At 37.6% G+C, this 18,036-nt stretch overlaps 1 pseudogene across 1 annotated transcript in view; it reads left to right on the plus strand.

Moving 5' to 3' along the window:
- The first annotated feature begins 594 nt into the window (after positions 1–594).
- LOC308347077 (glycogenin-1-like) overlaps positions 595–18,036 on the plus strand; it is a 53,568-nt pseudogene continuing 36,126 nt past the window's right edge. Inside the window, exon 1 of the transcript in view lies at positions 595–676. The product of the transcript in view is annotated as a glycogenin-1-like (transcript). The remainder of the gene's footprint in view (positions 677–18,036) is intronic.

Genomic DNA, 18,036 nt, shown 5'->3' on the forward strand with positions numbered 1-18,036 from the left:
AAAAAGATGTAACTAAATATCTATATGCTCTTGGGGTAAGCAAGACTATTTTAATAGACACAGCAAACATTAAACATAAAGAAAAATTGATAATCTGACTATATTAAAGTTAAAGTTTTGTTTCTCAGGAGACATCATCGAAGGATAAATAGGTAGCTCACAGAAGAAAAGAAGCTATTCACAAGGCATGTATTCAACAAGACTCACATTTAGAAACACAAAAACCTATACATCTCAATATGAAGACTGACAACCCAAAAGAGAAATGGGAAGGACTCGAGCAGCCATGTCATAGAAGATCCCCAAATGGCCAATAAGAATCTGAAAGGTACCGAACTTCATTTAGTGTAAAACATTGCAAGCATGGCTCACTTCTTCCATCCTGTCTCTGCTCCCTTTGCCATGTGACTTTGTAGTACTGACTGACTCCGAATCTGAGCTAGACTGTGTGACTCACTTTGACCAATGGAATATTAGCAAATGTCATGCAAACAAAGTTTTGAAAAGCACTTGCACAATTGGGCTTGTTTGCTTTTGCACCTGTGCCATATCCATAAGAATCCTGGGGCGAGCCTGCTGGATGCAGATTGAGAGATGTGTAGAAGAGAGATGAGTAACCCCAGTCACACCAGCTGCAGTCAGCCTAAATCAGATGATAGTCAGCTGATACCCACAGGTATGTGAACAATCCCAGCCAAGAACAGCAGACCCGCCAAACCAGCCCCCCAGCTGACTCTATTCTTGGGATCAGCACATGGTTACTGCGAAATGCCACTGACATTTTGTGGTTGCCTGTTATGAAGCACTATTGTGGCATAGATAAATAATACAATCAGTCATGAAAAAGATGCAAATAAAAACTCAATGTAGTACTTCTATATACAATGAAGATTTCTGAAATGGAAAAGAAGGAAAATCTCAAGTGTTAGCAAGAATTTAAAGCAATCAAAACTTTCACATATTGTTGGTGGGAGTGCAACTTGGTTCAGTTGCTTTGGAAAACTGTTTGCAGTATCTTTTATAGTTGAACCTATGGGTACCCTGTGATTCCATTCCTAGGTATATACCAAGAGATGTGTATGCTCGTTCATTAAGAGACATGTACGAAAATGTTTGTAATAATAAAAAAACTAGAAACTACTCAAATGCCCATCAAATGTGGAATGGACAAATAAGTTATAGTATAGTCACAAAAAGAAATACTATGTAGCAGGGGGAATGAATTATCAACCTATATTCTACCATATGAATGAAAGTCACAAACATAATATTGAACACAAGAAACCAGATATAGGAGACTACTTATTGTGTGAATCCATCTGTCTAATAAATTAAAACAAGAAAAGGTAATCAATGCAATTAGAAATCAGGAAAGTATTTATTCGTAAGTGAGGATAGCTATTGGAAGGAGGACCAAGGGCATTTTGAGGTGGTGGAAATATTCTATTTCTTATTTAGCTACTGGTTATGCTTCTGTGTTCAGTTTGAAAAAATTTATTGAACCATAAACATGATGGACATGCCTCTATATGTGTAGTACACCTCATTAAAAAGGTTAAAAAAAATCACAGGTTTACACCAAAGAGCGGGAATAGAAACAGGGTACCAGATATATTAGATAGAAATTCTTCTAGAGTTTAGTTGCATTTGACAGAAAAGTCAAAATAGCATTAGCATAACTATAGTAGTTTATTTCTCCTTCACATAAATTTCACAAAAATGAAATTCAATGGGAGGTAGTCCAAAATTGGCATGATTGGCTCCATAAATCAGAGCCTTTTCTCCTGCTGTGTCACTATTTCTGGGTTTCATGGTCCCAGATTGCTGTTCAAGTACAAGCCACCATAATTGCACTGTAACCAGCAGGGTCCATAAAGGATCCATAAAGGATCCATTTTCTCCTTTATGGAAACTTTCAAAAAGTGCACATAATACTTCTGTTTACAACCCTTAGGCCAGATCTGAAAAGCAAGTTCATCTCTATCTGCAAAGAAGACTGGGGAATACAGTCTATGTTCCAGGTGATATATGCCCAATTGAAAATGGGGTGTATTTTTTAAAGAAAAAAGAGTATGAAGTGAATATTGGGGGTCAACTGGGAAGATCTGATATACCCTTAAATCCTTTAATGACTTTCTCTTTCTTACCTCTATGTATAATAGGAACTAGTTTTTCTTCCTGAGCAACAGTTGACAACATTTTTCGTAAAGGACCCAGTGGTAACTATTCTAGGTTTTGCCAACCCAGTGGATAAATTGCAGCTATTTATTATGGTAGCACAAAAGCAGCCATATATATTTTGTAACTGAATGAGCATGACTCTGTTCCAGTAAAACTTTATTTGCAAAATATGGCAATGAGCCAGATCTGTCCCATGAGGTGTACTTTGCTGACTTTCACTCTAGATGTTCCAGAAAGCCAGTAAGCCCCATCGGGACAGAGACAACATTTGATTTACTCTCCCCTGTGTCCCCAGGTCCTGGCATAGAGTCCTTGATCAAAAATATTGAGGGGCGCCTGGGTGGCTCAGTGGGTTAAGTTTCTGCCTTTGGCTCAGATCATGATCTCAGGGTCCTGGAATCGAGCCCCGCATTGGGCTCTCTTCTCAGCAGGAAGCCTGCTTCCCTCCCTCTCTCTCTCTGCCTGCCTCTCTGCCTACTTGTGATCTCTCTCTCTCTCTCTCTGTCAAATAAATAAATAAAATCTTAAAAAAATATATTGATTAGGGGTGCCTGGGTGGCTCAGTCGGTTAAGCATCTGCTTTTGGCTCAGGTCATGATCTTAGGGTCCTGGGACGGAGCCCGCTTAGGGCTCTCTGTTCATTGGGGGTTTGCTTCTCCCTCTCTCTCTGTCTCTGCCCTCCACTCGTGCTCACTCTCTCTCTTTCTCTCTCTCAAACAAATAGATAAAATCTTTTAAAAATATTGATTAAAAAATATGGGTAACTATTTAAATGTTACTTCTTCAAGATATTACAGTTTTCACACTAAAGTTTATTTAAAGAAAGAAAAGGAGTTCAGGGATGCCTGGGTGGCTCAGTCAGTTAAGTATCTGTCTTCCGCTCAGGTCATGATCCCAGGATCCTGGGATGGAACCCCACATCGGACTCCCTGTTCAGCGGGGAGCCTGCTTCTCCCTCTGACCCTCCGCCCTCTCGTGTTTTCTCTCTTTCTCTGACAAATAAGTAAATAAAATCTTAAACGAGAGAGAGAGAGAGAGAGAGAGAAAGAGAAGGAGTTGAGTTGAATTTTACCAAGAGATGGTACAACGTTCAAGCAAATGGAGAGGACAGGAAATGTGTGTTTGGAGGGGAAATGAAAAAAAAATAATCCAAAAAGAATAATTTATAAGCCTGCTAGGGTCATGAGGACTTTATAGTTACTAAGTAAACAAACAAACAAAATATTCTCCACTTGCCATGTTCTTTTGGATACTTTTTATTTAAGAGGAATGGTACCAAAGGTCAAGGAAAGGTGGTTTTTTTTTGTTGTTTTTTTTTTTTTTTTTTTTTTTCACTATTAGAGGATCTAAATGTGCTGTAAGCCTGGGGAAGCATTATTTCTTCAAGTTGAGTGACTCTTTTCTTCCGGGGTCTACTCCCTTACCCCATTCATCCTTCTTTTTCTGAAAATGATCCAGGGAAACTCTGTGTGCTCCTTCTCTTGGCATTCCACAAATAGAACACAGCAAGACATTAATGAAGAGAGAAAACAGTTTTCCATTTATTTTGCTTTCAGAAATATACTTGGAATAGCCTGTGCCAGAGTTGTGCTATATCAAAGAAACCATAATCCAAAAGACTAACCTTTTTAAAATGATAACCAACTGTATTTTGTATTTTCATAGAATTACTTTATTTCCATAAAAAACAGAATTTCCATTTTTCCAATCAAGGAGCTGAGTTTCTAAAGCTTCCTGTGGTCTATTTACATTTCCTACAGTAACCTTCTTAAGCAACAGACCAAGGAAAATATGAAACTTATTTTTTATTTCATTTTCCCTTTTTAAAGGAGCTTCTATATTTTCCTGACCTCATTAAAGACCTCAGAGACAACATCAATTTCCAAATATAAATTAGCAGCAAATTAGGAGATGCCTCTTTGTTATAAAAATTATCAACTGTTTTCAGTTATACCATCACCTCTGGTTAGGTCTCATGCATCAGATACTGTTCCTTTCCCACTTTTTTTTTTTTTTTTCCCCCAAGAGCAATGAGTTAGAAAAGAAAGATAGTAAGATGAATCTAAATTTCTATGAGCTGAAGAGGAGGTTTTTTTAAGAGAATGGGCAGATACTCTTAAAGAGAGGCTTGCTCCTAACTATTTAAACAAGACAATGAGGATAGGAAATCAAGACTTTAGAAGGTTGTATTTATTCATTTGTTTAAACAATATTTATTGAGGACTTCTATTTGACCATCATGGTTCTGATGGAAGGAAAAAGAAGGAGTTGCCAGTCATGATGTTGCAGACCTGTGAGCAGGTCTCTGTAAGCTGTTCTGGCTTTTGGGTTATTACAGAAGAAATTATTATAGTGATAAGAAACCTGGAACTTCATCAAACAAATTATTTTGAGAATGTTCTCTTGACTTTCCCACATCCTTTGGGGAGCAGCAGAGCAGGACCACTATTTAAAGCATGAAGATTTTAAATAGTTGTGTGAATGTCATTGAACCTAAGAATCCTGCTGCTTTCTTCATCTGTTACTGTATTCTCTGTTGCCTCTTCAAGTCAACACAAAACAGTCCTTTCAAACTCACAGATGGGGCTAACATTATTTGTTGAAGAATACTTCTTTCCCCTTTGGAGAAAACCTCAATTGGCACAGCACTTCTAGACCTTTTTGTCTTCTTCCCTCAGTCCTGCCCAAGCTAGATGGAATTACTTACCTGATAGGGAAATGTGGAAAGAAAAAAGTAACAGAGCCCTTCCTTCTTGGTTTCTCTTGAATGCAAGCTGTCCACAGGAAGCAATGGTTCTAGGCTCATAAGAATGCCCAAGTTTGGGACTCTGTGCTGGGAAACTCACAGCCTCCAAGCTGGTCTTTCACAGCAACAGAAAAAAAAAAAAAAAATTGTCCCACATGTGAACTTCCTTGCTTTATTTCTCAAATGGTTCTGAACTTGAATAGGGAGAAAGGGTATTATTACTGGTCTCTCCCACCATGATCCCAATATCTGGTACAATGGACCATGGATTTTGAAAAAAGAAGATAGGAAATTGGAATTATAGATGAAGACAAAAAAAATTAAGAATAATAACAACAAAAGACATGCTTAGAGGCATTTGACAGAGCATGATTGGAAGGGAAGGGAAGGGAAATGTACATCTTTGACCTTGACTGCTTTCTTTAGTTCTTTTGAAAATTCACTTCAGAATAGCTTCTGTGTCCAGTTGTCCAGGCATTAGAACAGGGGGTGGCGAACAATGACCTCAGGTCAAATATGGCCTGCTTCCTATATTTGTGTTAAAAAAAATTTTTTTTTTTTTTATTGGGGCACAGCTATGCCTATTCATTTACATATAATCTATCACCACTTTCATACTACAGTGGCAAAATTGAATGGTTGTGATAAAGACCATAAAGCCCACAAACCTAAAATATTTACTATCTGGCCTCTTATAGAGAAGTTTACCAACCCGTGTATTAGTGAGCTTAACAGTCTGATACCCTCTGCTGTGCTTCTCGGCCAGTTCTGTAAACCGATAAGAACAGATACTACACTTGATCTTAGCCAAAAGGCCGAGAAGCGATCAGTTCTGTAAACCAATAGGGGAATATAGGAATATTCAGACAATATATATAAATTGATATAAAAATGGAATATAAAGATAATATATGTAGTCTTGGAATATTAAGTATTGACCTTCATCTTCGGCCAAAGCAGGATTGATCCCAAAATGGGGTGGCTAGTCTGCTTTTGATCCACCATGTGTTAATTACACATGTGAATCTTGGAGATCTATAGTTCAACTTTACCCACAGAAAAGAAGAGGACTTTATTATGGAACAAACAACAAGAAATGAAGGCCTCACCCATATTGTAGGTACAATCTGCATTTGGACAAGGGTAGAAGAAAGATAACTGAAATCCTCATTAAAACAAAGGCCAAAAGTCTCTTAAAGACAGCTTATACAAGTGATGCCTACCCCTTGAGAATTGTGCTGACACAGAAATAGTACAAATACTTATGGCATCAGATGGAGCCATTGTGGAAAGCTTCAGATTAATAGACTTTGCTATTTTTTTAAAATGGTTTTTCCCCTAGAAATGGAGGAAAACATATAGCTAGGATATGGTTCGATTTAAGTATTTCTGGAAATATGGCTGGAAAAAGACATGAAGAGTGATTACCCAGATAGGAAAGTAAGCAAGACTCGAAGAACCCCAAAAGAAGAAAAGTAGGACTGAACCTTAAGAGAGAACTTGCTGAAAAAGGAGAACAAGAAAATACAGACAGACTCCTAGTTTGAGCCTCAGATGATAAAGCAACTGTGCCTGAGGGGGAGTGAGAGGTCACATGGAAACAAGCATGGGACATGCTACAAAGGGAGAAGGCAGAGCCTTGCCAGACATGAGAAGGTCAGAAATACATTGCCACCTGACCAAGTCAACTATGCTCCAGAATCTGGGTTGGCCAAAATATATCAGCACCAAGAAAGATAACGTGGCCACCAACCTTATTGTGTCCAAAAGGAGGAAGCACTATTGGCAGGTACCCAGGTTACATGGAGCTCATCTGAGTAAGCCAAATGTAGTTCAGCAGGCCTGTCCAGTTAATTCCATTAAATAATCCCATTTCAAAGACCCAGGATACTCATAAAACCCACCATGTACAAGGCAAGATGGTACCCACAACTAATAAGTGTGAGAGCAGATAAATTAACTCAAGTTTGCCCACATAACAGGTACGTTGAATTTCTTGACTACAACACCTGAAGTCAAACGACTTTGGTTTAAATTGTATTTTCAACATATGCATTTATGAAAAATGTTTTACATCTTGTAAGACTTAGTTCCCTCATTTAAAAGGAAAAACATTACTCATAGGGTTTTTGTCAAGATTAAATGCAAAATTGTGTGTGACAATGCCTTGTGCCATATCTGGCATATATGACATACTCAATATTCAGGAAATGCTCTTTCCTTTATACCTTTTTAAAGTAAGAGAAGATTGAAAAAAGTGATAAACACAAGCCTAGATTCAATACAAACGTCATCTAAAAGGTTAATGTCCTCTCCCAATCCCACAGTCTTTCATTAAAACCAAAAAAGGGTCTAAGGTTTGTAAGTTAAGATAGTAGCAGACACCGTATCTAATAAAGCCTTTTTGAATTTCCCATTAAATTAAAATATCCACAACTTTAAACAAAAAGACAAAGTAATGACAGTTCTGTAAATAAAAAATAAGAGAAGACCATAGTCCAAAGTACAGGGAGAATTTCCACTGAATGAATTACCCATGAGAATGGAATGAAATGCATGTTCTTGGATTACACAACATATACTCCACCCTCTGAATCAGAACTGGACAGAAGGCCCCAAAGAAGGTAACAAAAACTTTCCCCAATCCAGAAGGTGAAAGTGTGTCCTACTCAGGCAGACAGAAACCCACTCAACAAATGCTTAGGAACTGTGGGTCAGGCAAAATCACGGTCATTTTCTGCTCTCCCATCCCATTCAGCCTTTCTCCCACGCTGGCAGCCTTTTTTTGTTGTTGTTGTTATCTCCATTTAGAGACTAACATTCCTGGATATCACTGCAAGAAGTTGAGTATCATGTGCAGGTATAGAAAGTTTATATCCTGGGACAATTTAGTCACCTAAGGGAAAGTATTGTAAGCAGTGGCAAAACAAAAAAGCATACTGGGCATAGCAGGTGCTGGGGATGATTTTTTCATGTACTATATTGTACAAAGGAACCCTATAAACTGTACTGAAATCTCTGGCTGTCATGAGACCAGAGAATCTGGACAAGATCCCTGCCTAGGATCTGCAGTCACAATACACAAACAATTATGGGGCATCACATTCAACAGGTTGTGAAGACCGACATTAAAGTCATGAAATAGACTGCAGTGGGAATAGATGGAGCTTCTAACATTTATGGGAACCGAGAACTGATTTAGAGCATTTGTCCACTCTGAGAGTAATCCCAGGGCCTGGAGGGACCCCTTCCCAAGAAAGAGTTGGCAAACAAAATTAAAAAAATAAATAAAGCCTGTAAAAAGCTAACACAAAGTAGATGGAATAAGGTCCTTAAAAGTAAAAAAAAAGAAATGTTTTTAACTTATTTATTATAAATATTTCAAAATACATAAAAACAATAAGCATAGTGTGTTAGCTATTTATTGCTGTAAAACAATATTACCACAAATGTAATGGCTTAAATCAACATGCATTTTTTAGCTTATAGTTTTTATGGAATTCAGACATGACTTAAGTAGGCCGTCTGCTCTGTGTCTCACAAGACCAGCATCAACGTATCATCCAGAGTTGTGCTTCCTTTTCTAAGCTCACTCGAGTTGTTGACAAGATTCAGTTCCTTGTGGTTGTAGGACTGAGAGCTTCAGCTTCTTGCTGTCCCTTGATCAGAGGCCACTCTTCACTTTTCATGGCTATCTGCTGTTTCTGCCATGTCAAGTTCTCCAAAGTGGCTTTGGAGAGAAAGATCCCAACAAGATGAGAGTTATCATCTTGTATAATGTAATCACATAATCATGTACCTGCAGTCACATGCATCCCTCACCTTTTCCATATCCTATTGGTTAGAAGCAAGTTACAGTTCTTGTCCACATTCAAAGGGGGGATCCCACAAAGCCATGAACATTAGTAAGTGGGGATATGGAAAGCCATCTCACAAGGCAGCCTGCTTCAGGCTGCCCTCTGGTCCCTAGTGACTCCTTTTCCTGTCACCGGTAAAATAGATTCATTCTTTTCCAAGGATGCCACCCCTCCCTGCCCCCAGATATTGTCTCATTATAATATCTGTTCAGAAGCCATAATCTAAGTCTAGGGTATGGATGAGACTCTTTGGTCTCCTGAAATTCTATAATGCCTCTTGATCTGTGGATCTGTAAAACTAAACAGACAAAATATCTGTCCCTTACAATATTTAATGGTTAGGCAGGAATAGGATAGTGGCTATAAACAGTCCCATTTCATAAAGTAAAATAGAAGATACAAAGAAGTCACTGCTCCATAGCAATTCTGAAATCTAGCCAAGCAAATACTTAGTTTCTTAATTAAATTTCGGTGCTTGGGAATAATTCCTTTGTGGCTCTTGATTCCTTCCTCTGGAGCTTTGGCTCTCTTTTCAGAGTCACCTGTCCTTTTCCATGAAAGGTATCATGGTTTACAGCTGAGTAGTTTTGTTAGCCTACTTCCTGCCAGTAGAATTTGGTGTGCCCCATAGCCTCCTTTCATTTTGCACTCTCTCTCCTTTGTGGGCTTTTCAGAAGCAAGAGCACATCCTGGGTAACCTGACATGATTGGAATTGTGAGTGGTAACTAGTAGTTGAGCATGGCTCCTGGCCAATAGCTAATAAGAAACTGAAGCCCTCAATCCTAAAACCATAAGGAACAGAATTCTGTCGACAATCTGAGTAAGCTTAGAAGCAGACTCTTCCTTCTCTGAATCTCAGATAAGAGTGCAAGCTTGATTGACATTTTGATTGCAGCCCATGAGACACAAAGCAGGGGACCCATCTAACCTGAACTCCTAGAGCACAGAAAATGTGAGATAATAGTTGTGTGTGCTTTTAATCCACTAAGTTTGTAACTAAAACTAATACAGATAGAATTAATAAATCAGATTTAACAGTTGTTAACGCATGACCAATTCTTTTCTTTTTATCTATGCCCTCTACCCATTTTCTTCAATCTCACTGGATTATTTTTGAAGCAGATCTTAGATATCATATCATTTCATCCATAAACATTTTGGTACATATCTCTAAAATATGAGGTCTTTTGTAAAATATAATTAAATCTTTTACACCCTAAATTAGTACACCTAAATTTTTTATTATCACGAAATATCCAATGTTCCAGTTTCCCCAATTGTCTCCCAAGTTGTTTCATTTTTTATGATTTTTTTTTTCAAATCACTTTCAAAATAAAGTTATTCATTGAAGCTGGTTGACATATCTCTTGTTTCTTTTCATCTGTAAGTATAATCTCTCTCTCTCTCTTTCCTTCCATCTCTCCCTTCTTCCCTTCTTATTTTTCTTTTTCCCTTGCAATCTCCTTGCATCCTATGTTGAGTTTCCTATTTTCTAGATTTTGCTGACTGCCTTCCTGTAGCTTTATTTAACACATTATTTTCTCCCCTATATTACCTAGAGCAGAATTTCTCCACCTGGGCATTACTGACATTTTAGATCACAAAATTCTTTGTTGTGAGGAACTGTCCTGTGCACTTTGGGAGGTTGAGACGCAACCCTGATCCTGGATACACCAGGTGCCAGCAGCACCCCATCCCAGGTGTGACAACCAAAAATGTCTCCAGATAATGCCAAATGCCCCAGGGGGAAAGGAGAGCTCACCACTGGGGGAGAACAACGACCTAGAAAAGCAGACTTTTGGCACTAACTTGGTAAGACAAATTTTTAAAAAATGACAAGGCATTTTCTTTGTGACCTAAAAATACACATTAAGAAACTGGATCAGGATCCATAAAGAGCAAATATATTGAAATAACAGCACATACAGAAGCACTTTAACTTTTTAACTTAAAAAAAAAAATCAGAATGTAAAGAAACCCCAATTTCAATAGCAAAATTAAAATCGGCCTTGGATCAACAAGCTAGAACATACATTTGAGAATCTTCCAGAATTCAGAGTTAACAACCAAAGATTTTAATTTTTTTTACAACAAACATTTATTTCATGAGCATTTACTATATGTTAGACACTGTAATAGACACTGGAAATGCAAGAATAAATAAGATGGATTTGGTTCCAACTCATGGTGCTTATATTCTAATGAGAGAGTAGACAGGTATAAGAAAACAAATAATAAACAAAAAATTGCAGGTTTTTAGAAGTGTCATGGGGGAAATAAATTGGATGTTGTAGTAGAGAATATTTGGGCAGGAGAGAAGCTAAGATAGATAAGATAGGCAGGGAAAGCCTCTCTGAGAATAGCCTCTATCATGGGAATAAGATAAAAGATCCACATAAAGAATAAGAAAGGATTATGTAAGGCACAGATAATAGCAACTGTGAAGTCTGTCAGACACATATTCCTTCCTTCATAAATTTTGATCTAGGAGTTATTGTGAAGCCATTTAGGTGCTTCACAAGCATGATAGGAGAGAAAAAAAGACATTGACAAAATAAAGTTGAAAATGCATATAGGAGTCAAATCCTATAGAACATTCATAGACCATCATAAAATATATTATTTTTTATATATATATATTTATATATATATATATTAATCATTATCATAAGTGCAACAGGGAGTTTTTGAAAGAATAAACCATCCCAATATACATGCAATAGGAGTCCCAGAAAGAAAGATGAGAGAGAAAGGGGCAGAAAAGTTATTTGAGAAAATAATGACTGAAAACATCTCAACGCAATGCAAATACTAATCTAAACATTAAAAGGCATGATGAACTCAAAGTAGGAGAAATGCAAAGAGATCCACTCCTAGATACATCAGAATCCAACTGTTAAAAGCCAAAGACTAAAAGGAAATCATGAAAGAAACAAGACAAAATAAATAAATAAATAAAAATAAAAAACAAAAACAAAAAAACCCATCTCATAAATGTGACTGGAAAATCTAAATCTAGAATCAATCTCTTCACTCAATAAGGGGGAATAATAGTCAGTAGATTACACAACAAACAGGAACAGAGAATGGTGTAGGTAGACAGCCTAAGTTTCAAAGAAGAGATTTGGGTTAGCCTTGTTTTTGTTTTAGTCTTTGTTTCCGTGGAAAGGGGATGGATTGTTTGGAAGTAATGGCAAGCAGGGAGACCCCTCACCTTCTGGTATTGATGTGTGCATGCTGCAGAAGACACACAGGAGAACTTGATCTCAGGGGACAACATGGTTTAGTCAACAAAAAGATGAAAACATTCAGAGAAAATGTTGAATTTATAGGGGATATTTAGTTCTCAGATTAAAAATGGTAAGATGTTTTATGTGAAAGATAGAAAAGCAAGAGATCATTTGAGAATTATAGGTATTCCAGAAGAGGCAGGAGCAGAAAATAGAAAGAAAAAATGGTAAAATATAGCAATTAAGGAAAATGGCCTTGGTTAAACAAATATTTGAACGTATATAGATTAAAAGGATTCCCGATTTCATGTAAATAATGGACAATGTTGCAGATAGGGGAGAAAATGGATTCTGTAGTTATATTTAAATTTTTTTTTAATTTAAAGGAAAAGAAAAATAAACTTTTCAAGATTCCAAAAAGAAAAAAATGTATAATCATTGTAATTAAATTATAATTAATGTGAAATCAATGAAAGATATTTTCATATTCAAACATTTAAACATACAGGCCTTTTCCTGAGAAAATTATTTGGTTGTTCAACCCAGCTGACTAGGAAATGAACAGAATCAAGAACAGCAACATCAAGAGACAGCAAGAAGCTTCTAAAAAGAAGCAGATGTATAGCAAAGTAAGAGTGTTTTGTTGGGTTTAGTTTCCATGCACACTCGGTGTTAGAGCTCTACCTAACTAGATTTATGACCAAAAGTGTTTTGTGAATTTAAAATGTGCTCCACACTCAGTATCATAAGGAAAAACTCAATGTAGGAAAAAAATTCTATATAAAAGGAATGGAGAATAAATCATGGCTGTAACTATTATGTTTCCTGAGTATTTACTGTGTGCTGGTGTCCTTCCATGGCCTAGGTTCTTTGCCTGTGTTATTACACTCCATCCATAGAACAACACTCTGAGGTTTATATCCCCTTTATAGATGATAAAAAGTCACACAGCTAGGAAGTGATGGATACCATATTCAAACACAAGGAGTCTGATTCCAGAGACCGTCTCCCCTAATTATCAGATATACTCTTTCTAAACAGAATTGGATGCCTTGGTAATTAAAAAAAAGGTAGGATTAAATATATATATTTGTAAAACTCAAATGCAACCACAGGCATAGTTTAGGAATGATACTTTTACTTTGTACGTCATGCCAAAAGATTAGAGAAAGTAAATCACTGCTTATGTAACAAAAGAAAATAAAGACAAATGGGCAAATGAGCTAAACTCCCTATTAAAATAGTAATCATGTTAAGAAGTAGTCTGTTGTTCCTGATTTTATTTTCCAATTCTGATCCTCTTCTTTAGTGGGACAACAGCCCCAAAAGATGGCCAGAACCAGAGCACAGATTGCTGTTTTTCATACGTGTCTGTCAGTCACTGTTTAATAGACCCTGATGGCTTGTTGTGAACCTTGAGATATATCAAACCGTAGACAGATATTAAAGACACACATAAAAGGATCTAAAAATCAAAAGGAGGATCATAGCAAGAATACCGAGGCTAGGAAGCCTCTCATGAAATAGACTTGCTGGATGAGACAGACGATAATATTAACAAAAATAATAATGGCAATAATATGCACACTTAAGGAGATCCTACTGCAAGATGGAATTGCTGATTTTCGCATTAAAAAATTTAATGAGGGGTGCCTGGGGAGCTCAGTCAGTTAAGCTACTGACTCTTGATTTCAGCTCAGGTCATGACTTCAGGATCACGAATGGAGTCCCAAGCTAGGCTCGGTGCTGAGCGTGGAGCCTGCTTAAGATTCTACTTCTCCCTCTCCTTCTCCCTCTGTCCCTCCCACGCTGTGGGCATGCATGTGCTCTCTCTCAAACAATTTTTTTTTAAATGAATAAACCAAAAATGGGGGGATCACAGAGCAGATATACATGAGGATAGATCCTGGTAACCAATCATGCAAATACTAAAATCTCCAGGAAGAATAAAAGGAACAGAAATGGGAAGACACTGATAAAAGAAATAGAGGGAAATTACTCTGATTTTGAGCTCTTTCAGTCCGCACACTGACATCTTTCTGCAAATCAGCATATCATGATTTCATACTTATTTAATACTAGAGAGTATGTTTGAATTTCAGGAGTAGGGTGACTATTAGTGAAACTGAAAATCACAATACCAGTTCTAAATTAATAACGGGAAAATATAAATGAATAATACATTTTAACGATAAAATAAGAAGAAAAGAAGGAACATCTAAGTGATAGAAAAACATAATAAAGTCGTAAAATAGTAGAGTGGGCATGTACTAAGTGTTCCAGTTTTCTGAATTATGCTACTGAAAGCCAGAAATCAGGGCACCTGGGTGACATAGTTAGACGTCTAACTCTTGGTTTCAGCAGCTCAGGTCTCCATCTCAGGGTGGTGAGATGGAGCCAGTGTTGGGCTTTGTGCTCAGCAGGGAGCCTACTTAAGATTCTCACTCTGCCTCTGCCCCTCCCCCCGCTTGTTCACATGCTTGCTCCCCCCCAAAGAAATAAATCTTTAAAAAGTAGAAAATAAGTAAAAGTTCTTATTTTTATTATTGTTTAAAGATTTTATTTATTTATTTGTCAAAGAGAGAGAGGGAAAAGAGACCAAGCACAAGCAGGGAGAACAGCAGGCAGAGGCAGAAGCAGGCTCCCTGCTGAGCAAAGAACCAGATGTGGGACTCCATCCCAGGACTCCGGGATCATGAGCTGCGCCAAAGGCAGACGCTTAACTAACTGAGCCACACAGGCAGCCCAAAGTTCTTATTTTTAGAACTACATATTGCAATATTTCTGGATGAAATGATATGATTTCTAAGTTTAGTTTCAAAATAATTACAAGGTGTAATGAGTAGCAACTCTTCAGAATTATCAGAAAGCTGAGCAGATAGAAACATTTGCTAGTCTTTGCCCTTGTCTATCTATCTGTAATTCTTGGCTTAGGCAGGTCCTCCCTTATCTACTATGCAAATTCCTATTTTTTTTTTTAAAGATTTTCTTTATTTATTTGACAGACGGAGATCACAAGTAGGCAGAGAGGCAGGCAGAGAGAGAGAGAGAGAGAGAGAGAGGAGGAAGCAGGCTCCCTGCCGAGCAGAGAGCCCGATGCGGGGCTCGATCCCAGGACCCTGAGATCATGACCTGAGCCGAAGGCAGAGGCTTAACCCACTGAGCCACCCAGGAGCCCCTGCAAATTCCTATTTACCCTTGAAGATTCACCTCACAAAATGCTTCTTCTCCAGAATATTCCCTAGTATTATCTGATGGGGTGCTCAACTGAGATCCACTGACTCTCTTTTTCCATTTCTACACACCATCTCCCCAGGGTACTGGGGCACCATTCCCCAACTCTTTCTTTTCCTGCTAACTCAGGCTTCAGGTCTTAGCCAAGATGAGAGCTTTTCTAGGCAGTCTTACCCGACCTGCAAGTGCATCAAAAGTCATTATCAAGAAATTGAAAAGACAACCTACAGAGTGAAAAAAAAAAATTGAAAATCGTATAGCTTATGATAAAGGTCCAGAATATGCTAGGAACCTGTGAAACCTCATGAGAAAAAGACAAACAACCCAGTTAAAAAATGGGCAAAGTGCTTGCTGTGGTCTGAATGTTTGTGTCCCCCACCCCGCAATCCATATGTTGAAATCTTAACCCCCAGTGTGACGGCATCACAAGAGGCCTTTGGGAAATACTAGGTCATGAGAGAAGAGCCTTCATGAATGGAATTAGTGTCCTTATATTAGAGGTTCCAGAGAATTTCCTCACCCATTCTATCATGTGAGGCTACAGCAAAAAGATAGCCATCTAGAAGGTGGGCTTTCCCTAGACACTGACTCTTTTGGTTTCATAAACTTGAATTTTCTAGCCTCTAGAATCATGAAAAATAAATATTTATTGTTTATAAGCTCCTGGTTTGTGGTATTTTTGTTATAGAGCCCAAACAGGCTAAACCAGTATTCAAATAGATATTTTTCCATAGAAGATACCCAAATGGCCAACAATCACATGAAAAATTACTCAACATTATTAGTCATTGGGGAAATGCTAATCAAAACCATAAAAAGATACTACTTCATACCCACTGACATGGCCATAATGAAAAATAAAAAGTGTTGCCAAAGTTGTGGAGAAATTGAAATGCTTGTGCATTGCCGAAAGGAATATGAAATGATTTGGCCACTGTGGACAACAGTTTGGCTGTTTTTTAAAAAGTTAAAGATAGAATTGCCATATGAGCTAGAAATTCCACCCCGAAGAATTGAAAGATCGAATTACCATGTGAACTAGAAATTCTACCCCAAAGAATTGTTTTTTGTTTTTGTTTTGTTTTCAAACAAAAACATACACATACAGATTCATATCATCACTTTTAGCAATAGCCAACAGTTGGAAAGAGCCCAAATGTCCAACAATGGATAAATGGATAAATAGTCATAGCATATACATACAATGGGATATTAACCATGAAAAAGAAAGAAGAACTGATAACAAAATGTAACATGGATGAACCTCAGAAACATTAAGTTAAGTGAAAGAAGCCAACACAAAAAAAGTCACATATTGTATGACTCAATTTATATAAAATATTCTGAGAATTCTGCATATTTAGAATTAAAGAATGTAAGGAGCAGAAGTCTCTATGGGAAACACTCAAGGTACCTGGGCAGGCCTATCCATCCTGAATTTCACAAGATTCATCAATAGAATGTTTGTTTCCTGAATAGAGCAATGTAGGCCCTTTTAGCAAAGAGACCACACTGTTCATTATATCCATATCGAATAAGGTGCCTCACTCCAGACGATGGACACTTTTGCCAGGAATGTCCAGAATATTTATTGAATATTCTTGAATATTTATTCAAGAGATGTCCTTATTTTCTCCCACAATCATGGAAGTAGTTTACACTAAGCAGAAACAGCATTCTTTAACAAGTAAACAGGGACAATAAGTACAAAGGAAAACACAAGAAAACAAGAAAAAGTAAGCCCATGAAAAAGCAGCATAAAACTCAACACATATAAGAGTGTTCCTCAATCTGAAATGCAAATAAAAATAACCTGAAGAATTTTTTTTTTAATTTGATGCCAAGACTGCACCACAAACAAAAATCTAGGTTACACCCAAAGCATCAACATTTTTTATAGATTCCCAGTTGGTTCCATTGTACGACTAAGATGGATTATCATTACAAGAACAAGTATCATGGCAAATATAGTTAATCAAGCTAGGTTTCTAAAAAAAGAATGATAGTTCAGAATGGCATTATTAGCCATGAGGAGCTCTGTGGATCCTACTCTAGCAAAACATCTGGAACTAGTGAAAATTATAAAAAAATAATGACTTAAAGTACCTGAAAAGTGTCCTAGGGGTATATAGCAAATGGAGAAATATTTATTCAAGAAAATACATCAACTCTTGGTAAGAACAGGGAGAATCAAGGCATTTGAGCCACAATCTGCCCTCTCCCTGACCCTCAGCTCAGCACCATAGTACTCTACTCCAGTTGGCTGTAGGTAAGAACACAGGGCTTCCTTTCCTCACAGATTTCAGTCTAGAGCTATAGTTTCTCTCCAGAAGAAGCAGACTGCCAATATTTCTTATTATTCCTGGAGAAGAAGACTGCCAGTATTTCTTATTATTCTTAGCTCTGTGTTGCAGAAGCTCTATATCAGGCAGGTGCAGCTGAGAGTCCTGGGGTCTCTTCTACCCAGACCCAATTTGTTGGACAGAATCTCTACCCCAAATGCACTCTAGTCACCCTTGTCCTGGTCACTTGTAGAGCAGGGGCTGCATACTGAGAGAAGCAAGTAGTCCAACGATTATTATCCTACATATCCCTCTGCTTTTAGAGTAAGGTTGTCACTCCAAAAGAAGTGGGCCTTTGTCCCCGTCACAAGCTCCACAGCAAAGCTAAGTTTCTTCCCAGGAAGAAGAGGCAGATCATAAAAACAGAAAATTCTGTAGCCCTCCTTTATTGAAATAATGTTATCTGGGATAGAACACAGAAAAGTGCAATCTTATGGGGCTATTG

The sequence above is a fragment of the Martes martes genome (assembly GCF_963455335.1).
Source record: "Martes martes genome assembly, chromosome: 8".
Taxonomy (NCBI): domain Eukaryota; kingdom Metazoa; phylum Chordata; class Mammalia; order Carnivora; family Mustelidae; genus Martes; species Martes martes.